Genomic DNA, 24,420 nt, shown 5'->3' on the forward strand with positions numbered 1-24,420 from the left:
TTATTTGTGTGATACAACTCTAATGGTTTCTTCCATGACGTTATTACACAGCGTACATTGTCTATAGAAGTGGCATTTGAAGAAGCACAGCGCTTGCGCAAACATACAAACAATATAATCTGTTTCGCTCCGATAAGAAATAAAAGATGAGCACAATGCAATCATTAAAAGTACCATTTGTGTAGTTAGGAAACGTATTTGTATGTTTAACTCATTCAAAAACCGGATATATTACTACGGTAGCTATGTTTTATGTGTTTATCAGTACGTTAGTTTTGTAGTCGTCGATGCAGTACGATATATTTAATTCTCATCAGTTAACAGGGAAGTGGGAGTAAATTATGTTATAGTGAAATGATAATTAGGAAGGAGAAAGTTAAAAAATGGATTTGGATTGATCGATTTGTTTACAGGTAAGTGGGATAAAACTACCCTTTTGTTGTTAAACTTTGAAAACAAAATTCGTTAATAGAGTAGTTGGATTTCTTTTATTTGCTATGTCTAACTGTGTTTAACTCTGTTCTCACAGTTAGAGAATAACTCGAAAAACGACACACACACACGTACGCACTCACGCAGGCTTCGTGATGCTATTGCATTCTTGTGTTAGTGTGTGTGTGTGTGTGTGTGTGTGTGTGTGTGTGTGCGTGTGTGTGCGCGCGCAAAGCGACAAAAGATTATGAAGTATGTGACTCATTGAGTGAAATGACACCGTCTCATTTGAAATATGAACGTTACTTTTTTAGTATTCTTCGTCTGAAGTTGAAAAACTTAAAAAAAAATTTCCAGTTCAATTTTGGTCTCCACTGAACACACTCATTTTCCATTTTGCGTTTTTTCAGCGACGTTGTATATAACGATACAAAAAAAAAAAAAAGCAGTGCTCTATTGGTGATTGGATTTGTATATTTCTGTTAGCCAATTATTTTAATAATTAGGAAGTTTAATAAGTTAACCTCATGAGAGATGAACAGAAGCTATTAAATGAAATTTTACTGACATAAGCTTAAGCTTAATCATCGTCATTACAGCAAATCTACGCTTACCACTTGGGCAGTTGACATTTTACATCGACCTGAAGGAAAGGTCACCTGCCTACTGTCTCGTGCAGTAGTTCGAATCCAACTTATCCACAAATATGCATACCACGCTTTTAAGAACAACATAAGTAGTATACAGGAAAAGCCAAACCCCTACTGTAATAATAATAATAATAATGTCTGGCTGGCCGAGTTTAGTGTATCCTCTCTCCATCCAAATTTTAAATTTTAAATTAAAATTTTAAGTAGGGGTGCTGCATATACAAAATAAATAAAAATAAAAATAAATTCTTTTTTTCCTAATCAGTAACCAATTTATTAATAAATAAATTTACATATTAAAAAATGCTTTATTAAAAATATCACCCTCACCACGAACAAACACCAATAATAAAAGTTTCGTATCTCACAAAAATAACGCGCCAGTGTATCGTATGCCCAAATAAGCAGTGTCTTATAACGTGCAATCACAAGCGCAAACGAATATCGGCGAGATGGCTGCATTGACCCAAGCGCGATAATTCTGACACTGCGTTAGGTCGCAGTGCATTTGTTTCGTGTAACGATAATTGAAAAATATAATTCTTTTCATAATTCCGGCACTAGTAGTGCCGGAATGACTTGTAACGTACAATCACAAGTGCAAACGAATATCGGCGAGTCTAGCTGCGATTGGTTGAACGTGATAATATCCACACGTGATAATATCCACATTTGTTTCGTAATCTAAAGCGTTAATCGAATAATTCCAATTATTAACTATTCAATCAATGCCGAAACATAAGCTGTAACCTTTAACATGCTGTATTGCATTTATATAATGCCGTAAGCATTGTTATTATTTATAAACACAAACAAAATTTAAAATTTTCATTTTTTCCTTGGAGGTGCTGCAGTGCCGCAGTGCTTATGTACGGGCCGCCACTGGTGGCAGGTGAATTTTCTCGTCCTTAAGTCCACTCACCGTAGAAGTGTGCTATCTATAGGTTTACCAAAAATCCTTTCATGGGCGGGAGTCACAAAAATAATTAGCGCAGTGAAGTATCTATCGGCTCTGAGGATTCGATTTACAATTGTTTCCGGGACCAGTTAGGTTATAAAAGCAGGAGTTTCACTCTAATAAGATTAAGCATATTTCTCAAGTGTCTATTAGCACTAACAGGTTCACAGAACATCCCAGAGGGGCGCTCTGTGAGGGTGCTTAAGGGTCAAAGCTGTATACACTGGGAGGAGACCTCACATAGCCTTTAAAGGAATGCGGAGAATCGACCGGCGCTTCTGACCTAATGTACAGTTCTCGCCTTCTTGTGGTGCACCTTGTTGGGTATCTACCCGGATACTGACAAACGACGATGGGCTGGCAATTTGATATTTTAACCAACAAAATATGTATTCTTATTGCTTAAACCACAACGTAAAATGATAGTACAACATAACAGAATTTCATGCCAGATTGGACTTCGCCCGGTTAAACAAGGGCCCCCAAGGAACAGGAAGAACAGCACAAAGTCAGCTACTAGAACAAATCCCGGAACACATCCCGGTACTATCAATGTAAGAAGCTTCAATGGAAAAGAAATGGAACTAGCAGAAGAATTGACTAAGTATCAGATCGACATAAATAGGCGTTACTGAAAGAAAGAAGACAAAAGGTGATATATTTCAGAGTAACAAATACAAAATGTTGTATTCTGGCAATAACAGTCAAGGAAAGAAGGAATAGCTATAGTATTCAACACACAACATGAGGCTAATCTTCTTGAATGGCAGGAAATATCAAGTAGAGGGATGCGGGAAAATATCAGAATGGGAAACTGGACAATGAGATTTATTTCTGCCTGTAGTCCCACAGAAGGTTCTAGAGGAACCTTTTGGGACATTAGAGAAAGCAGCTGACACATTGAAAAAGGAAAAGTTGGTCCTTGTTGGGATCTAAATAGCAGAGTAAGAAATTATTACCAGACATATAGAAATATTTTGGGAAAATTTGGAGAAAAGAGCAAAGCTAATAATAATGGCAAATGCCTGCTGGATTGCTGTTCAGGACATGGACTGGTTATTAATAACACCATGTTTCAACATAAAAATGTGCACAAATTCGCATGGACAAGAAATAAGAAAAGTCTCATTGACTATGTTATTGTTGATAGCGATGTTTTCCCACTGGTTCAGTACACAACATTATACAGAGGATTTGAAATAGGAAGTGATCACTGTTTAGTTTCGAGCAGGATAAAATTGAATTTAATATTGAAAAGAATAACATGTAAGAAAGTTTTAAAGCGAATAAAAGTTGAGTAGCTATCAGAGGTGAACTGTAGACTAAAATACACAAACATTATTAAAGAAAAAATAAAAGAGTTTGAAAACAAGAACCAAACCTTGGAGATCCAGTGGCAAACCTTGAAGAAAACCCTAATTGATTCAGCCAGAGAAGCATGTGGTGAGGTTGTCTGCAAGGATAGAAAAATCAGAACTCCATGGTGGACTCAGGAAGTTAAAAAGGTAGTCAAGAAAAAGAAGAAAGCATATCAAAAGTTCCTGGCAAATAAGTCAGCTTGTGTCTTAAAGAATATAGAGACAAACGTAAGAAAGCGAAGCACTATGTGTAAAACTAGCTAAACAAAAGTCATGGTTAAACTTTGATAAGAACATGGAAAATAAATATCAGGAAGGTGGTAAGATATTCTGGAGGCTATTGAAAAAAGCTTAGAAATGGAGGAAAAAGTACTGTAAAGGAATCAGAGATGATAAAGGTGAAATGAAAACTGAATATAATGATATTCTAGATGTCTGGAATAATTACTTTGAAAGATTGCTAAATGAAACAAGCAGTGACAGCATAGTGGGAGAAAGCACTAAACAGGAATGTAATCAGGAAGATGCATTGGTGTCCAAAACGTTTGGACGAACTATATTTTTATCTGTATGGGAAAAAGTTTTCATGACTACAGCCAATGTGAACATAAATTTATTTTGCCAGCATCCTAATAAATTATATTACACAAAAAATCTGTTATAAATTTCGTAGAAATTAAATTGCGATACGTTTTTGGCAAAAGTTACAAATTTCCTAAGGATGTAGTTAAGGGATTAATGTACAATGCTTACAGAAAACTATGCAGATCGACATTTGGAACATATGTCTACTCCGAACTGCAGTGCAGCTCCTACAACGTCGTACCATGCTTAGCGTCAAATGATTCAGGAGTTCTTGAGGCAAACGAGCCCACTCCTCCTTCAGAGCAAGGATAAAGCCTTGTTTGTTTTCTGGAGGCGAATTTTGAGCAGCAGTGCGTCTCCCTGTTGCGTCCCAAACGTGTTCTATGGTGGCTACTCGATTCGATTATTATCCTTGGTTTGCAGAAGTATCTCAACTGCTCGTGCACAATGTGGTGTGGCTGTTTAATCGATAAAAATTAATTCTTCGCCACATCACCACGAAACAATCGAACATGACATTGAAGAACCTCGTTGCAATATCGTTCACCAGTCATAGTCTCCCTTTTTCCAGCACTTGTAGTTCGGTGCGTCAATTAAATACAATGCCTCCTCACAACGTGACCTCAGCACCGCCATATTATTATTATTATGTGACTCATTTCTATTAATATGCTGGCAGTAAATTTATGTCCATATTGAAAATTTTTTCATATACAGGTAAAAATTCGGGCGCTAATGTGTGTGTGTGTGTGTGTGTGCCGACCTAGTTGGCCGAGTGGTTAGCGTATCCGCTCTCCAGCCAAGAGGCTGCGTTTTCGAATGCCGCCTAGGGCTGGGTGTTTGTGATTGTCTTCCACCTTCACTCTGTAGTGGGTTGAAAAGACAGGCTGGTCATCGCCATCATCATATATCACAATTCTCAATCCTACATCCAGAAACACAAATCGGGTACCCTTCTCTATACACCAAAAACTTCAGACCTCCAATAAGGCAGTGGTAGTTTCACACTGCGATGAAAAGTTCGATCACTTCGAAATCAGGGATTAAAATAAACAAATAAATAACAAAAGCAAATGCGACTCTCCAAGTAAGAGTAACTTCAAGATACCGAAGTTCCTTAACTGAAATAGTTTTTTATAACTTGAATTGTATAGAAATAATCCAAACTGCTTAATATAATTTCTTTCTGACAAATTACTCCCGCTTAGATGATAAATTGGAGATTAAAGTTTTTTGAAAGAAGCTAAGTGTTTTCGTCGGCGTCATTTTATCTCAGGGAATCGGTGCACTGCACATGCCTACCAGAATAAATTAATTAGGAGACTGATGTCCATCTGTCCCAAGCCTAAGCAGAAGCCTCTCTCGCCCACAAAAGTCATCTGTTTCCTGGTACGGCCATGTCGAACGTTATGCTTCGCTCACCACAGTTCCGGACTCGTATGACGGGACGTCCGCTGTTTGTCTACTGCTCGGGGGAAGGGGAGAAGGGGGGGGGGGAGGTAGATGGTATCAAAAAGGAGTGACACAGGAAGGTTCAGGGGGTCTATACTGATAACGTAACGATACATCGGCTGTCAGCTGGGACCTCGGCATTCCTGCAGTAATTGACTGGCTGCTGGGAGACCGGAGGGAAATCACTGCTACGTTGAGATACATGATGTGAAGTATGTGCTGCATGTCTCATAGATTTGTTTCATTAGGAATCGGCAAGTTTGGCATTTTTCTGTGTATTCCAGTTAGAAGTATAATGCCGAGAAGCCTTCGACCGCTTTCAGCGAAGAATACATAAAAACATGCATGCTGAAAAAATAAAAAATAAAATAAATAATAATAATGCTGAATAGAATTCTAATATTTAGTGATGATCGCCAACATGAAGGAAAAAGAAACTTCTTGGTACTAGGATATGATGCAATGATGGTTGCAAGAGACTTTTTACCCGAATACGACTGAATGAATGATATATCGATAAATATATCCGTAATCTATTTGTCCGCGTGGTTAGCCTAGTGGCTGTGCGCTTCGCAACCATATGCCTGGGGAAGGAGTGTCCCAGGTTCGATTCCCGTCGTAGACGTGAGGAATTTGAGGATCTTCCTCAGGCATAGCCAAGTTAGCCGGTCTTGGGCAGTAGGGTTTTTTCCGCCAGTTTATCTGGCGTTTTTCATTCCTCAAGCAGACAAACCGGCCCTTGAACACACGCCTCTACAGTCAAAAAATATATCCCCCCCCCCCAGCGGCAGACGAGGCGACAGGTCGGTTGGGAGTAGTACTAACAAAGAAGTCGCATCTAAGTAACACGCGGACCCTGCAGAGGAAGCGGGAATAACGCATAGGGAAAGAAGAAGATATCCGTAATCTATTTGTATATTTCCTATGTGTAGATTTCTTTCACTGTAAAATTTCGAATCCATCAAGGATGCAAGGAACATTTTTAAGTTATTTCAATTGCAGCTGAGTTAGTCGGTTTCGGCAGATGGGAGAAGAGCTTTTGCAGGGGGGGGGGGGGAGAACTCAGTTTTCCTACTGCATTACAGACTAACCAGAGAACACGTGCAACTGATCCACATAATAAACTTGCTTCATAGCCTCTTTGATGTTAATTCTAATTTCTATATTTCTGATCCACTTTTTAAAAAAGAAAAATCACATTTCTCTCTAAAGGTTTAGCTATTCTAAATCTGCAATTTTCTCTATCTTTTTTTTTTAAAGAATTATTATTATTATTATTATCTGAAATAATAATGTATGATTTTGTAATATGGTAAGCAAAAGTTGATTTGTAGGCTTACAGGAAAAAAAAAATCCTGATTAATTGTTCTGAATCGTATATTTAATACAGCCTGCTTACGCAGTTTCGTTTTTCCTTCTCTCTCACCAGAGCAGAGATAAGAACTTCGCTTTAGATTATTCAAGTTATGTGACAATCAACGTTCAAGATCCGGGCTTAAAATAGCCCGAGAATTGAGGAGGAAGTGAAATTATTATTTTATAGATGCTTAGCGTTCGCATGCTTCTATTCCAATTTTTATTATATTTCTTTGATAAAAAAAAATGTGAATTTCAGCTTTATTACGTTCACCTTAACAAGAAATTTGTACTGTTTATATCGACAGATCAAGTTCAAAGATGTGAATTATATTAAATTCATAACATTCTAACAATTAAAAATGAATAAACAGAATTGCAGACTTGTAATGATCTTAATCACTGCAATGCTCCATTTGAAAATTTTAAAAAAAAAAAATCTAGAAATACAATCCCCATCCCCATTGACCTTTCAAACTTTCTTAACAACGAAACTGACTTCAATGCCATTAGCAATATGAATTTTACTTTTCGCCACATGCTTGTATGTGGCGTCGTTGTGTCTGTCACCAAACGAAGTGGCGAAGGCGGTCACTTAATAGTGATGAACAGTTGACGTATTAGAAGAGCACCTGGCTCATTCCCATACCTGTTTTCAGCAGATGCTCACAAAGAACTTCGTGGTGTAAACGCTAACCACCACCACCTCCGATAAAAACGTCTGTTTAGTACGTGTGTATTCCGACAAGATGAACACACGACAAAAAGTATGTGTGATCGGGTTATTACGGAAACAGTCGTCGTTGATCTGACTGCTGCAGAGAGAGACTCTACTTCACGGTTAGGCTAATCTCACTTCTATTAGCAGGGGAGGAAGGGTGTGAAATGCAGAGAATGGAAAATGTCGGCTACGGTTGACCGACCGAAACTCGTCACGTTTATGCAAACTTAGCGTTGACGAATTAATGTCCCAGTGCGAGTGCAGCGGGATTTTCTTGCAGCTCCTTACGGAACACCTATGGCCTGATGGGTACAGCCTGGTGGGAGCGTGCGTGCTCGCTTGTATACACACCCAGTCTGCCAACACGAGTTGCTAACTTCTGACCGATTGGTTTGGATCTTCGCCGGTGCCCTCTACGAACGCCAAATCTCCTTCGTTTATTTTCTTTTATTTTGTCACGAGTGTAATGGAAGAGTAAGATCGCAGCTGTAACGTATACCTTCTTTCTTTCTTTTTTTTTTTCTTTCTTTCTCTTCCTTTTTCTTTCTCGCTACAGTGCGACCGACTGTCGCTGCATCTTAGGTTCCGTCGTAGTTAGCACGGGGGAAAGAGTAGTTTCTTAGTAAACACATAGTCGTCTTTGGTCGTCGTAGCTCAGGTGTAGGAGGATGTCCTACGTCTGGGGTCAATATCTACACCCCCCTTGTAATGCGTACCGTTCAGTGTCGGACTGCAGACATTGCCGAAGGATGAAACTTAACACGGCAATGATTCCGCACAAGGCTACAACCATTGGTGGAAGCGTAGGTTGTCATACAGCTTTCGATAGACTGTTTTTCTGCGACCTTGATTTGTAAGAGACAACGCCTGGAAATATCCGTCAATGGAAAGATAATCTTCACTGCAAACTCACCGTACGGTCTTCACTATGTCAGGTGAGTCAAATCTTGCAATTTGATGTTGGTCGTTTGTTAGTTTTAATTACGCTACATTGCACAATGTTTGCAATTGCAGAATTCATTGCAGAACATGTAACTAGTTCAGAATATCTTAAAGTATATAAAAGGAACATCCTATATATATATATTTGGCGAACCAGTTGTCTCAAACAGGCCTTACAATTTGGTTGTTCTTTATCATTGCCACTTACCATGCATCATTCAAGTACTGTGTGATGCAAATATTTTTTTACTAAACACTGTGATTATGAAGAAATTATTTTAATCGGTGTCATTGAACATGCCGAACCAATAATATCCAATTTGGAACTCTATAAATCACTGCAACTTTGAGTAAATAATTATTCTTTGTTTTTAGAATCTGTATTTCGCGTAATTACATAAAAATAGCTTTTTAAAAAAGATTAATAAACTCCAGTAGCAATTACAATGTACCTCAACTCTGTGTTTTAATATCACGTAATATGTATTGCAACAGAAGATGACTTGACTACTTTGCTCTTTAGTATTTCTGAAATGCAGAATGTGCATTGTAAAAAACTTAATGAATAGTCTCCTATGGAGCTTTATCTTATATACTATGATCGACATCCGTTCAGTTGTGTGTATAAGAAGAAGAGTTAAATGAGTAGTTAAATGAGGAAATATTCAAAATAATTTAATTATTTTGAATATTTTAAACATTCGCAAGATATATTACAGGACAGGGATAGTCTGTCTCCGTTTTCCCTGGCATTTGAGAAGACCTTTATACTTGGCTTCTGAAACCTCGCATTTAGGGGCGGGAGGGAGAAAACTATTTTTTTGAAAGGAGATATGCGAGAAGCAGGAATCTTCGAATGGCTTCTTGCAGGGTGTTTCACGTAGTGATCAGTAGTACTGACCTGTGGTTCCAAGTAAAGAAATATTCGACTTATCTAGAGCAGAGCCCAAGTTTTTCTTCAGCAAACCAATAACAAATAAATAAACAAATAAAATAATAGTAAAAAAAAATCTATTTTATGTATTGATTAAAAATTTTGTTGATGACTAGAAACTGGTCCAGTATATCACTGTAAATGGAGCATTGGCAATCGTGACTATAGCTGCACCGTTTTGGTTTCGATCCCCTTTCGAAATTATATCTGATCATGGTAATGCAGTCTATTCTAATTTTATACACATATAAATGAGATTTTTCTTTTGGAAAACCTTCATATTTTTTTTTAAAAAAGTGCTTTGCTGTCACACAGACTTGCCTTTTTAAAGTATGTTATGTTGTTTCAAGTCGAGTGTTAATAGCAATGTTGCGCTCATAGCCGACCATTGCTTAATCACCACGACTTTCTTTAATCTCAGAAAAGATGAATATAAACTGTGCACAGTAATTTTTGCATCTTTTCATTTTCTTCTCATCATTTCTCATACAAGGCAATAAAGAAAAATATAAACAGAACAATGTAAAAAATCATAAAACGTAAACACAAAATAAAAATAAATATACGATAAAAAGACATTGAATAAAAATGATCCACTGCATATAATTGAACACTTCTATCAGTATAACTACTCTCTTCTCTTCATATACCATTACTTTATCACAATATTAATAAAAAAAAAACATTCGCCACAGTACAGTTCAAAATTATAATAAATGTAGCGTGATGTATCAGCGAATAGTGTTTATTCCACTTTCTGAGAAGCTTCTTTTTGCTCCTATCTCCCTTTCTCTCCCCCCCCCCCCCAAGGGATGCTGTATTCAAGACCATACGAAGATTTCAACAACAATAACAGATCGTTCTGAACTCCAGAAAAGATCCCTTGTTATTTGACGCACACACACACACACACAGAGGCGTTTGGAAGCATTGCTTCACTGAATATCGATTGGAAGTAACACATCATATAATATTTCTAAAAAGCAGAATTTTCTTGACCAGAAGGGAAGATATTATAATATTTTAAATTAACTTTTAAGCACTGAAAAATCGGAGGATACCATATGAAAGCTAAAAATATTTTATGTTCGATAAAATGTTATAAAAATTCGTATCGTAGTAATCTTAAACAACAAACTCAAGTATGTATTACTGCATTTCGTGGCTATGGATATTACAATTTCGTGATTCGCATTTCATTTGAATTTATAGTCCCTGAAATTCGCATTTCAGGGACTATGAAGCTAGGTAAGTTTTGACAACGAGGTACTGTCCGAAAACCCCAGTCTCCCAACTGAGATAATAATAATAAGACTTTCTCTTTATCACATGCAACCCCCCCCCCCGTCAAACTGTATGTAATATTTATACATGATTTTTGTGAATAATTTTCACAAAATTGAATAAGGTTATTTTACTATATTTTGTATTTAATAATAAATTTGTCATTGATTATTATGATCATCATTATTATGTTTATTAAAATAATGATGATCATAAGAATACTGATGATAATAATAATACAATGATACTGGTTGGTTAAGTGGATAATCTTTCTGCCCTCCTTCAACAAGGTACAGGTTCAAAACCCCACACTGACATCGATGCTTATGAATTTCTTTAGAGTGGTAGTGGGTAGGTGGTTTTGTCCGAAACAACTTTCGTTGACCACCACCCTACTTATAAAATGCGTGAAATTTTCCATGTGTTTGGTCCAGCGCAAGGGAACAGGATAATCTACTTAGCCCATTCATGGTACTAATCGCTGTAGGTGGGATTAAAGAAAAAAGATAATCTGTATGTACCATATAATTAACGAAACTGATATTAAGCTTAGTTCTTCGTGATGTCCTCTTATTATCCTCTTAATAGTCTTTTAACTGTCTTTAGCCAAATTAAATAATTGCTGTGACAAATTTGGCATGAAAAGCAGCTATTAAAAATAAAAAATGGAAATCTGCGAAATGGAGGCGGGGACTGAACACATAAACTGGATTCTTATTGTGAATCTTATAAACAGGCTACACATGGTGGCTGCTTTTAGGCATAATTTTTGGCGATCATGGGCAAATTTAAATCTTAAAATAAATAGGACTTGCATGACTGGAAGCTAGTTGAATAAACTGATATGAAATAAGAGAGAAATTAGCCAGAAGATTTAATAGTATATAAGACCAGTTTAACTAATTTTAACGGATTGCAGAGTTGGGTTAGAAAGCTAATCAAAGACTGGAGACAAAAATGTGAACGTTCTGAGAAGAATTAGGGTAGTGAAGAGATAGCATCAATGGCTGAATCGATAGAAAAGAACTTGACATCCTTAATATTCATGAATGTGTAAACAAAGCTCATCAAACATAATGAGAACTTGAAAAGAGTGGCGGATGGAAAATAAGTGTTTGAGTGGAGGATGAACAAAAAAAAAAAAAGTTTGGGTCTCGTGACAACAAGTTTCTTCCACCATACTTCTAGAACGCCAAGACCTTTATGGGCTCGATTCCAGTGGCCGACTAGAGGGATTTTTCGTGGCCATTTTTTTTTCCTCCAAAGAGCTAGTCGATCTTTGGCGCAAGCAAGCAAGAATCCCCCCTAGAAACTCTGGTTTTTAACCCTAAAACTCAAATAAATTTACCATAGAACTCACTATTTCAAATTACAATACGAGTGTTAGGTTAGGCATATTCTCCCCGATGCCTTTGAAGTCATCTATAGCCATGAGCTCAGCTTTCGCTCACTAGTTCCCCTGATTTCTAAGAAGTTAGTTCTGGATAAAAGAGCTCGGCCCATTGCCAATGCGTTAGAGGACTTTTTTTGTTGTTAATGTTTCAGCCAGAATTGTCAGAAAATGACTAAAATACACGTGGAATGACGCATTTTGGATTACTTTAGAAGATCGAAATGGAAGAGCCTATCACATCAGATTCGGCTGAAATTAAAATTTAATGTGAACAGATGCAGCTATATCCGATTCGACAAGAAAATAATATTAGATAGGTGTAAGATGAATAGAGAATCTTTAGAAAAAGTTAATGAGTACAAATATTTAGATATTTTTATTGATAGAGAATTTAAGGTCAGCAATCATATCGATAAAATGACTAGTAAAGCTCAGCTGATTATTATTACGTGACACCTCCAAGGACTCATTGTGAGAGGGTACACCACTCCACTACAACTCACTCCTCCCTTAATGACGGTAATGATATCAAATACACGATATCATTACCGTCAGCACAAAGGGTCATTTGGGATTATAGGATTAACTACACTTATAGGATACCGTTATACAAGTCATTAGTCGGGCCAATATTAGATTATGCACACAGCTTGATTCGCCAAGGTTTCTAATGAATGTCAGTAAAATCGAGAGAAAGACTGAATAAGTGTGTAGAAGAATTGTATCATAACAGTTATTAGAATTAGTTAGGTGTAATGTGAGGAATTTATCTAACAGGAGATGATGGAGAAGCGGTTTAATCGAAGGTTATAAGACTGTGTGTGTGTGTGTGTGTGTGTGTGTGTGTGTGTGTGTGTGTAAAACTAGGCTCTGTCGGTGAGTATAATAATAAAAAAAAGGCAATGAAGAGAGTTAGAACAAATACACGAAGTTTATATTTGTTTATTTTAGATACAAAACATGTAGAATGGACTTCATCAACAAGTTATAGAAGCAGAGTGTAGTGTAGCCACTGCTACAACTACACCTGTATATAATTCTTTATTTATATATTGTAGTGGCTAGAGGATAGGTTAATTACATATATAATTTTAATAGAATGTTTTAAAAATATTTATAATGATTATCTAATTTGGTAGTTAATATCTTAGTATTGTTATGTCTGCATATAAATACGTATGGAAAAAAATAAGAAAAGGTGAAAGAATGAATGAGAGATGATAAGATGAATGAATATGCACGAGCCATCCTGTAGGTGGTGAATTTCCTAGTACGCATATCGGTTTAGACACAGTCATAAGTTAGTGTACGGGGTTGGTTTTCCTCTAGGTACTCCATTTCTCCATCACAAACATAAAACCAACGTTGAACACATTTGATAGTACAAACATTTATATGTCCAGTTATAAATGTGGATTTGGGTAATTCGTGGAGTACGAGCTGTCATCCTGGATGGATTTGTGTCCTAGTGAAAGGTCTCCAAAATATTGTGTTAGATTGTCATAATATCTGGTACATACAATAGGAAATAACGATACCGCAATACAGTATACTGGAAAAGTAGCATAAGGTTAATCATTCAGTTCATCAAAGCTACAAAATTTATCCTGGCGACGTTCTGCATCGTTTTCTTCGGAAAAGCTATGTATGAGTTTTATTATTGGAGTTGATTTAACTGCGTATGACCCGGGCAATTTAAATGAAATGTGTCCTACATGTTTCCTGTATTTAATGAATATGAAAGATCATTACTTGTATTGCTCATGAGAAAAGTTTGTTACATAACATTTTCGTAGGTTCCTCTCCATAAAGCTACAGCGGCTTCTCTAAAAAAAAATGTGAAGGCGCTGAATATATTTTTTTGTTCTCAAGAAACTGAAGCATAGACAAGTCAGAGTGAACGAGAACTTTGTCATGGCGGAGAAACCAGTCAACCACTGCTGTTCTATCTCTGTAGTCTCTTTTGTTGTATTTCCGTTAGCAGTCGCCTTAAAACGTTCGGTTAAGAGTTTGGCCTTGAGGCACAGATTTCTTGTGAACGATCCCTTCCGTCCACATCCGAAAGAACTAGAAGAAGAAGAAAAAAAAAAAAAACGATGAGAATGATTTTCACTATTGATCTCTCTTTCTCTCTCTCTTTTTGAGCAAGGAATTCTTCCACTGTTTGAATTGTTCCTCGGTTTGTTTCAGGTTCGTTGCCATGGACCCATGATTCACTTCTTAATGATTTTGGAGAAAAAAAAAAAATCTTCATTATTTTCGCTACATACCCGAAAGCACAATTTTTGATCTTCTGTTGCTCCTCGCTTAGAAGAGGAGGAACAAACTTCGTAACAATGAGCTGGATCTTTAATTCTGTCAGGGATCCTTTAGTAACTGTCAGAGGAGAAGCTCTTTCGGTCGACCATTTATTCTTCTTATTCTTCAGATCGAATATTCTTCTGTCCAAAGAAATAAAATAAATGACGAGGTTAATGGTAATATCTGTTAGCGTGCCTAATGCTTGACCGGAACCTTCTATAATCTACAGTGTTTTTCAGACCATCTTTAACTTTTTGTGATTTATTAATTCTAATCTACTCACGACTTTGCCATATTTCATTTTGTTGTTTGCTCAGTTTCACTCCAGCAGAGAATTGACACACGAAAGTGGACAAAAAGCAATTGCAGTTCTTTTTGTCCTCCTGTAGTCATTTTTCAAAAGTTTGGGGGAAATGATTTGCACATAGTTTAGCTCTATTATTATTATTATTATTATTATTATTTTCTATATTGTATCAGGGCATTTTCCGAATTACTTGCGACAAACTTTCAATATGCTTTCTTCCTTTCCAGGACTGCCTCTTTAACGTTTTGCATTCACCATTAAGTTTTGATTTTTTCCATCCTGGGAGACAACACATACCTCCCTAGCTGAATCAATCAATTTTCTTCAGACTTTGTTACTGATAATCGAAGGGTTAGTTCTTGTTTTTAAATTGTTTCAGTTTTTTAAATAATATTCGTGTCGTTGAGTTTACAGTTCACTTGTAACAACTGTTCCACTTTAATTCTTTTTAAAACCTTTTTTTTACATATTTTTCTTTTGAATATGATATTCATTTTTATCCTACTTAAAAATAAGTGAGGATCACTTCCATTTGGTGTCAGTGATGACCAGTCCGCACCAGGTACTTACTATTATTATTACCTTTGCCTCTTTTTCAAGATTTTCCCAAAATATTGTACACGTAATCAAATTATATATCGCGACAAATCGAGAAAAAAATTGAAAGGGAAATGCGTGATAGAAATGCGTGTGTGTGTTTTACTACTATATTTATTAAGCAAGGTCTCATATAAAAATAATCACGTGGTTAGTTGATATCACCCTTGCTAATGATGGAAATTTCCTCAAGGGGGAAATGGATACCCGTATAGTCATGTGCCAACTGGTAAGAGATAGGTGGGGTTAATGGTGTAGCAGTCAGGTGGTTGTTATTGTCTACTTTTCGTGTTATTGTTACCATAGCAACAACATGAAAGTCTATTAACGTTTCTAGCTAGGACAGGGTTCGTGTGACTCACTTAATATAGAATCGGTCGAGTGAGCAATGATGCATGAAACGAAGTCCCCTAAGTGCTCAACATTTCTCTGCCTTGTAAGAGTTCCGTAGAGGTTTCGCTTTCCCATATTACTTGGCTTTTGTTCTTTCCTCAACTTTTTTTTTTTTTTTTTTTGTATCCTTTTACAGTAGTTGGATGACTAATAGATTATATAGTCAAGAAGACTTAAAAATCAATCTCTTATCGTTTTATAGAGAGGGTTTTTTTTGTTTATTATTAATGGCAAACACATTGGCATCCTATATAAATATACGATATGCATACAGAGGACTTTAGAGAAATGTTGCTAAAATTGGGTATCTTAATTTATATTATTGCGATCTCGAGAGAGAGAGACTTAAATAGTAAATCCACTTGTCATAACTCCTGGCGAATGATAAAGTTATCACTTTTGTCGAGATGGTTAAGTTTATCGCAATAAAGAGATTCCTAATCTGCATTATCTTCGTCGTTTTCTGAAGTTAAAAGAACAAGGAGCTGAATCTTCAGAAGAAGCTACATCAGATAACGGTACTGATGTCTTTAGCTCAGTTGAACAGAATTATTATTGCATGGTCCCTCCGCGGAGTCTGGGGACTCACTCGACGCTATACGATTCACCCTCTACGCTGCACCGTTTACTACCCACTATATTTCGGTCTGTTAATTCCATATGTTCGCAGGCCGATTCACCTGTTTTGCTAGATTAAAAAAAAAAAAAAAAGTTTCTGGAAGAAAAAACGTGCTTCTTCTTTTGAATCACTATCCTTATTTTTCTGAAGAAGAATAACGATAGTGATGTCTAACGTATATATAGAATTATTATTGCATTGCATTTCCATGAGATCGCATCGCGCTTGAGTATATAATCCATCGCATACTCAGTATTTTTCTCAGTTAATTACATGTTATCTGATTCATTTGCTTGTTTTGGGGGACGAAAAAGTCTTCATTTCATTTGAAAGAGTTCATATAACGATGTCATAACAGGAATCAAACTTGTGATTTCTTTATTATTTTATGCTACTTGCTGCAAATGTGCTGTGACTATAATTTAATTTTTATGCATCTTTATATATGTTTTTTTTTTTTAATCAAAGGATCCTATTCATAATTAACAGTTTTGATTTATTTCTAAAAATTTAACAGTAACAAAAATTTTCTATAAATAAATGTATTGATAGCGATAGAATTATTATTCATATTTTTATAATTATTTTCTAATATTTTGTTTAACATTAAAAAAATTATATTTAATCTCCGAAGTCTGCAAGAAAAAGCGACGAAAGGTTGAAAAACTTAATATTCGATGCTCTCCCTACCTATAAAAATTAGGTCGACGAAAGGGCTGTTTTGAAATAAGGATACTTCAAATATCTCTCTTATTGATTAGAATTAGACAGGAATGTTATTTATACAATTTGTACTGCAGACCGAGGTATAAATTCAATGTCAACCTTAAAATTGGCTTCATTGAAGAATCAGTTCGCGAAGAATTTTAACATGAAAGGAACATCATGACCATAACTGATTATATTTTTCTGGCGAAGAATTTTGTGGACAGCTATAAATGTTTTTGAAAAGTTTCATAAATCATTTGTAAATTATTAGTCATTTATCCTCATTCCGTGACGTCATTTTCATGGTTAAGAATAAAATATTCTAGATCATTGAAGAATATTTAAGACTTTCATGTCAGTTGGACATTCTTCCTTCCAAGCATAGAAACACGGAACGGAGTCAGAAACATCCAATCAAAGTCCTTGACAGTCTAACCAATCAGAGTGATTTGCATTCAGTGTTGCTTAACGGTGAACGGAGAAAGGGGGCGAAGTGTGTGGTGGTGGTGGTGGGGGGGAGACGAGTTTAAAATGATTTTAAAGAAAAATGAGAAAGGGAGCATTTGGACAAAATCTTCGCCTCTTTCTAAGTATTAATATTTGTTGCATTCACTGGTGAGTTCCCACGATTGCCGCCTACTTCACTTCCCCTTTCGTCCTCCCATCCGATCGGACGATTTCCTCGAAGCTTTTAGACACATCTAAACGGAGGGATTTCCCCTTCGCCGCCGCCGCCATGCCAGAACAGGGAGCAATAGCCGCCCGAAACGCCACGCGCCTCATTGCTTTCGAAACGGCTCCCTCCTTTAAATGGTACAGCTCTGCTCAGACTCGATCGATCGGGTGGTAGGCAGACATGCTACTTCCGCGTTTGTTCCCTGCGACATTGGAGACTCGCGGTAGGGGTAAAGAAAGCGTATTTACACCACTAACAAATGCGAGAACCAACGACTTCATTGTGAAAAATGCATTAAACCGAGAGAATGAAATATCGCTTCGTTTTGCTTGAAATAACATAGATCTCTAACATGCCAACGATCGGAGGGGTGACAGAGGATACAACAGATTACAGCTTGCAAGAAAAAAACCTTAATTGAAGTTGATGATAGCGAAGAATTGAGTATGTAAGCATGTTTGTGGTCCTTTGGGATTGCTATCCCCGATTACTTGTATTTATCCCAGAGCCTTTATGGTGGGAAATTTCCCGTAAACATTCAGAAAGCTTCCCAAGGGTCTATCGACTTAAGATAGAGGAGTTAGATGGCTCCCAGTGATCAAAAGAAACAAAGATGATATACATTACTGGACTAAACAAACAGATTCAGCTCCTTACATCGATTGCACCAGTAAAATAGTAGTGGCAGACGTCACGAGACACTTCGGTAGTCAAGGTAAAACGTCGGTACACATGAAGGCAAATTACCATGGTTGCACATATCGAAACTATGTGCACCACTACCAGACTATAACTTTTTGCTTGAGATATTCATCACGCTGTCGGTTCGGTCTTCCGAGCGAGAAGAAAAAGGGAGAATGGCGCGTGACGGGGCAGCCGTTCTAGCATGAACGACCTTAGAGTAGACAGTAGAGATGTTATCTCGACTTCCCTTCTCGTCTGCTCTGGTAGCGAACGTGAGAGAAATTGAGGAACGAATGTTAGAATGAAACGAGAGGATCTCGGCAGTTTTGTGCCCTTAGGGAAAAAGGAGACTCGCAGACTTTTTCGGAATTTTCCATCTTCGGTAAGGAACTGGAACGTAAATCACCTTCCTTAAACATCCTGTGGATTCGGTTTCATATCTAAAAAGAACGGCCGTCAAGTTTGGGCGGTACTGTATGGAAGAGAGGGACACAACTATATGTCTATTCTCGAGCGGATCTCCCCGATTTCAATGTCTCAAGGAAAAAATTCACTTCCTGAATGACAAAATTTCGTTTGGGCTTTTGTAATTCAAAACGATGAACAAAATGAAATTCATTTTTTGGAAATTAGAATGACGCTAATTGTAAATATTTGGTCATAATCCTGGATAGTGGTTCTATAACTTCTGCGAGATGGTACAAAAAAAAAAAACTATTAATGTCACAATAAACCCGAACAAGAAATCTGCCCTTTTAAATTATAATCTAGTGTACCAATACATTGTTTATTTCCTTATTATAGAAAAAAATATTTTTTTAATTTAAAATGATAATAAAAATATCGCAATTTTATAAAATTTTGGATGATTTTCAAGTGTCCGTGAAGTTTTGGAAAATCATCACTGATTCGGGAACCACTGGTTGAAAAATGCTGAGTTGATTCATTTTTTTCTTGTCATAAACCATAAAAAAAATGCTTGGATTTAAAAATTCTGTCACATAGTAGAAAGAAAAAAGTGCATTATAGTTTTTGCATAACAATTGAAATTAGTAACTTATAATTTTTTTTATTATTTATGCATAATTGTTGTTTTGATTATAAATAACATCTACAATTGCAATATTTATTATTAAAGGCACAAATAACCAAATCCTTCATTCATTATATTAAATGTGAATTTTTAAAATTTTAAAATTTCAAATAATTAAGTCTTATTTAATCTACCCCATCAGTTAGTTCTTGATAACTTAAAATATCAATATTTTTTAGTCGAGGCAGTATTATTTTATTTTGTCTCTCGGTGTGTTGCTAGTCTTCAAGGAACAACTTTAAAAAAAGGTCACTGATTAAAATCCTACCCAGAGAAAAAAAACATTTTGTCTACCGGAAGGGAAGAAACTGCGCATGCGTAGTGAAACGGGTGATTTATTACAACGTTCGACCTAATAACTATTTCAATCGAGAACGCATACTTGAAAAATGCACTCGTAGACATCCATATCTTGTGTACGACAAGCTGAATAGCGCATTGTTAACATTGCGGTACGCGAACCCTCCCTGGACACGCGCATTCAAGTCTCCGCGGGCCTGTAAAACAATACGTATTTGAATAGAGGCATCAATCACGAGCTTCTTCCTCGCATCTCTGTCTGGTACTGTTTGCCGAACTACTGAGTGAGATGGGGGAAGGGAGGACAGTTGTCTTTGCACAGGAAAGAAACAATAACGACCACGGAAAGTACAGAGCCTATATGTAATTGCCATGAGTGGTAGATAATTATATATTTTGTATTTGAATGGATATTCGTTCGGTATACAAACGTGTTTGAAATATTAAATTTATGAGTGTTTCCCTCCAGTGTTATCAGCGTTTCTGTACTCAGATTTTCTCTCTCTCTCTCTTTGATATATAGAATACAAACTATGACAAGTAGAAGTACTGTGTTTCCACTTGCTACAATTAAGTCACATGACCCTCATATTTTAGTTTTCTCTGTTTAATTCAGTCGAAACGGCGCTATATCTCTAAGTCTTACTCCAACGTCCATAGATTAAATTATTGTTTTTTTTTTCTTTTTCATTAAACATTATGTTAGTAATTTCCCATAAAGTTTTAAAAGAAAAAAAAAAAATCCGTGATCATCGGACACCAATTTTCCTATTTTCAATACTCCTGACGCCGAATTAAAGTTCTGTGTTAAAACTTGGAAAAAAAAAAAAAACATAATGGAATATTGTTCCACTTCTTGCAATTGTTTCCAAGTATTTTAAAGAAAACAAAGTCTTGAAGATATCACGATAAAATGTTCTCCGTCTCGAAACAAAGTCAACACGATCGCCCTTGGACAGTAATCCATGCACAATGATTACCGATGAATATGCTATATAGAAGTTGCCAGGCCACCCTCATCGTCTAATTTAGATGTACCATGTGCGCGTGTTTTTCGCAAGGAAACCCTGATTGCAGAGCAGGAAACAGGAAGAATGGAAATGGTTAAACATAATGGTACATTTGCAATATCCTCAGTATGTATTCAGATCTTTTCTACTTTGGTGTTCATTCAATACCAGTGAGCTTGATCAGCTTAATAAAAAAACTCTTTCTTTGCCTACTTTTGTTCTTTGCTTCTTTCCCTTTGTTTTCGATTTTTTTTTTTTTTTTTTTTACTTAGAGGATGATAAATAATGTTACATTTATCTAATATGCGTTTCATTTCTTTTACTCATCTCATCTAGTGTTGAATAAATTAAATAAAGGAGAATATCGTGCTCATTCAGTCTATTTTTCTCTTGTTTTATTTCAGTTGCGTTCAGAAACTCGACCAGAATAAAAGAAATATTGGAATTAATAAGATTAAATGTATTAATTACACTTAATAATAAATCACTGTCACACACGTACAAACATGTTTCTGAACGGTTAATGCTTAAAACAAATAATAAATGTTCGATTCTTTTTGTTTAAAAAAAAAAAAGGCAGATGTCTTAGTCATTATATGAAGATTCTCCACGAAACATATTTTACGTGGAGCATAAGATTTACATATTATGATTCACACAGTTTTGTCGATCTATAGAGAAAGACATAATTGCTATAATCAAATGTGACATTTGTACAACCTGGACAAGAATCTATTGGATAAAAATACCTTTTCGTGACGTGCTAAACTGTAAAAACCAAAATAATTTTATCCATTTATATGTACAAAATCAATACTTTAATTTAGTATTGTTTGAGAACTGATTTCTATCAATTATCGAAGGGTGACGGACAAATAACTTCAGTGATTGATTCTTCTCGTTGAACACATATATTAGAAAGAGAAAGATGATTTAAAGATTATTTGTAGGCCCCAACTAAGACTATATCGACTATTATTATTGCATTTATTAACATTATATTAATTAGAATCCCATAAATTAGCCCATCAATAATTGTTATATGAAATAAGGAAAGAGTGGGTGTGAGCCAAGTGTTTCTTCCTTCTTACAGAACACTGAAAAAGTATTCATTCTTAGAAACATATAAGGATTCGTTATTATTACTTTTGTTGTGGGCTTAGGGCGGGAGAAAAGATGAAGGAATAAACTTACATTTTTAGAGAAGTAAGCGTTGAACGTACGATTTTTTTTTTTTCTTTTTCTAATACTGATATTTCATCGTTGGGATTGCTAGGGATTTAAGAAATGGTCATCTCCTCTGTCAATTGTTCATCTGCCCAGAATTTGATGGTATTTTTGTATATTCGGATTATTCTTTCTTCTCTTTGTAATTTGACAAATTGACTTCCTCTTAATATAAATGCATTTTCGCAGTAGCAATAATATCAATTCTTGTAACGACGGTAGTTTGTGCGTGTGGGGAAGAGGGAGGAAGCGATGAGTCAGTTCATTGGGAAGTTTGGGAAGGCTATGTGTGTATGTGTGTGTATACATACACACTTTTTTCCCACTCCGGCACCGATCACAATGCACGATATACACATGTATATGGGACATCATTGCTTGTGAAAGAAGATGAAATTAGTTTGGCGCCGAAAGCATAATTAATACTAAACTTTCTTTTCTCTCTCTCCCCCCCTTCCCCTGTTTACAACTGAATACATATTTAATGAAGTAGGAAATACTGTAATCTAATCAGTCCGGTATTGAATTATTTCTGACCTTGTAAGAGTTCTGACAAGTTAATTAATTAATGGTTTCTGACTTTAAACTGTATTCTTACTTTCTTTTCTCGATTTTTTTTCTCTCGTCTTTACTCAGAATTTGGCCAACGAAAAGTTATGCATTTTTTTGTTTTAAGTTTGTGTTCCAGTTAACCATTTTTATTATCAAACATAAAAGAAAAATAACCAATAAAACAAGCCAAAAATAAAAGACGGATTTCTGCGTAAATCTGTTGACACTACAGGAAACATCCGAGCGTTTTGGATACGAGAAGTTGAAGAACGCGTCTTTTTACAGTTCTCGAGAAACAAGATAATCATTCTTTTTCAACCCACCCCCTAGGGAAGGAAAGGGAATGGGTGATTAAGGAATATCTCGATTGATGATCTGACACAGCCAGTCAGTTTCTTGACTGAAAAGTAATGGATCAACTAAGGAGTTTGATTCTTCTATAACTTTTCTATATTTAACTATTTATTCGCTGCAGTGACTGCTTGTATTTCTTTATATTATTCGTGTTGTCTGTCTACGAAAAAAAAAAGAAAAAAAAGATGGAAGAAAGAGGAATTTGAAAGTGCCTATAGTTTTGATTGTGTGAAGAAAGTATTGGAAGAGATATAATACAATTATTAATTGTATTTTATATTCTGTGGTTGTCTGGTTGGTTTATCCGAATGGCATTTTAAATTCCCAATGAGATAAAGGACCAAGTAATTAAAATTTGGCTATCATACTTCCTCTTGAATTCAATCACGCTGCTTGCGCTCACAACATCCAATGATATATTATGATGAAGGAACTTATTTAATAGAATTTAAGTGTATTTTGTGATTTTAGGTACGATATAACAATTGAACAGAAAGACAATAAACGTGCGCTGTTGTTGTTGCTCACCTACAGCACTTGATTTCACAGCCGATCATATTTCTACCTGTGTGGTGTGCATGTGAAAAATTTTATTCCTCTGCCTTTATACCTAGATTTAAAGACGTTAAATTTCACTCCGCTGTCTCCAGCTGAACACGCGCCTCTGTGCGTGTGCTGCTCTTTCTCTATTTATGTATGCGTGTGTTTGTGGATAGCGTATCAGCAAGGTTTGTGTTTGCATTTTGTTGCTGTGTGGCAGCTGTGATGCCAGCGCACGCTTGATATCGATTTGCTAGTTGCTTCGAGCTAACTCAAATCACTTTCCTACTATATGTCTCTGTTTACCATGAAAGGGGTTGGGGGGGGAGGTAGAAGTGCTCGAATGAATATTTACAAGAGTTCTGGTATACAGTTGAATAATAATATTAACGAAGTTAAAAGTGGGCATAGTGATTTTGAGTTTTATATGATCGGACAGCTAAGACATGAAGAGCCTTCCCACACCATTATTGTACGTTTTGTATTGGCTTCACTTACAAATTCAGTGCGGATACCTGGAAAAGAAACATCCCAAAATTTGGAGATCACACGACAAAAATATTTCCCAAATATCATTGTAATAAATTTCATTCTATTACTATATTCGTATGTTCCACGTCTTCGCATTCCAAATGATAGATTAACAATACAAATAATGGCGTATAAAAACATTATGTGCTTGCATTTTGTACATCGAACAGTTATTACGTGTTTCTCAATGTTAAAAAGTTTATTTTCATTTGAAAATTTCCCAACTCCGAAAAGCTAATCTAAGGCAATATCATCCGTCCCTGAACTCTATTTGAAGAATATTAGTAGCACTCATTTTGAAATAAGATTGGAATAGGATTTTTTTTCTTCTTCTTCATAATAAGTAAATTATTTGGTGTATTTCGATTGCGCGACTACATCAGTAACTCAGCTGATTTTTTAAGGTCTGTACCGAGACATGCTACATTTTCTCTTTCTGTTATATGTGGAATGCCTTTCGCCT

At 36.0% G+C, this 24,420-nt stretch overlaps 1 protein-coding gene across 2 annotated transcripts in view; it reads left to right on the top strand.

Annotated features, from left to right (window-relative positions):
- Positions 1–222: 222 nt before the first annotated feature.
- The window catches only part of spdi (sperm antigen with calponin homology and coiled-coil domains split discs), a 371,208-nt gene continuing 347,010 nt past the window's right edge, over positions 223–24,420 (top strand). Inside the window, exon 1 of one of the 2 annotated variants that reach the window (XM_090399846.1) lies at positions 223–413. The gene's annotated coding sequence lies outside the window, so the exon portion shown is untranslated. Of the gene's footprint in view, positions 414–7,949; positions 8,448–24,420 lie in introns of those variants that run through there. The other variant, XM_090399843.1, reaches the window with a different exon arrangement.

This window comes from Typopeltis vanoorti, chromosome 11, assembly GCF_054136105.1.
Source record: "Typopeltis vanoorti isolate ZY-2024b chromosome 11, IOZ_Tvanoo_1.0, whole genome shotgun sequence".
Lineage (NCBI taxonomy): Eukaryota > Metazoa > Arthropoda > Arachnida > Uropygi > Thelyphonidae > Typopeltis > Typopeltis vanoorti.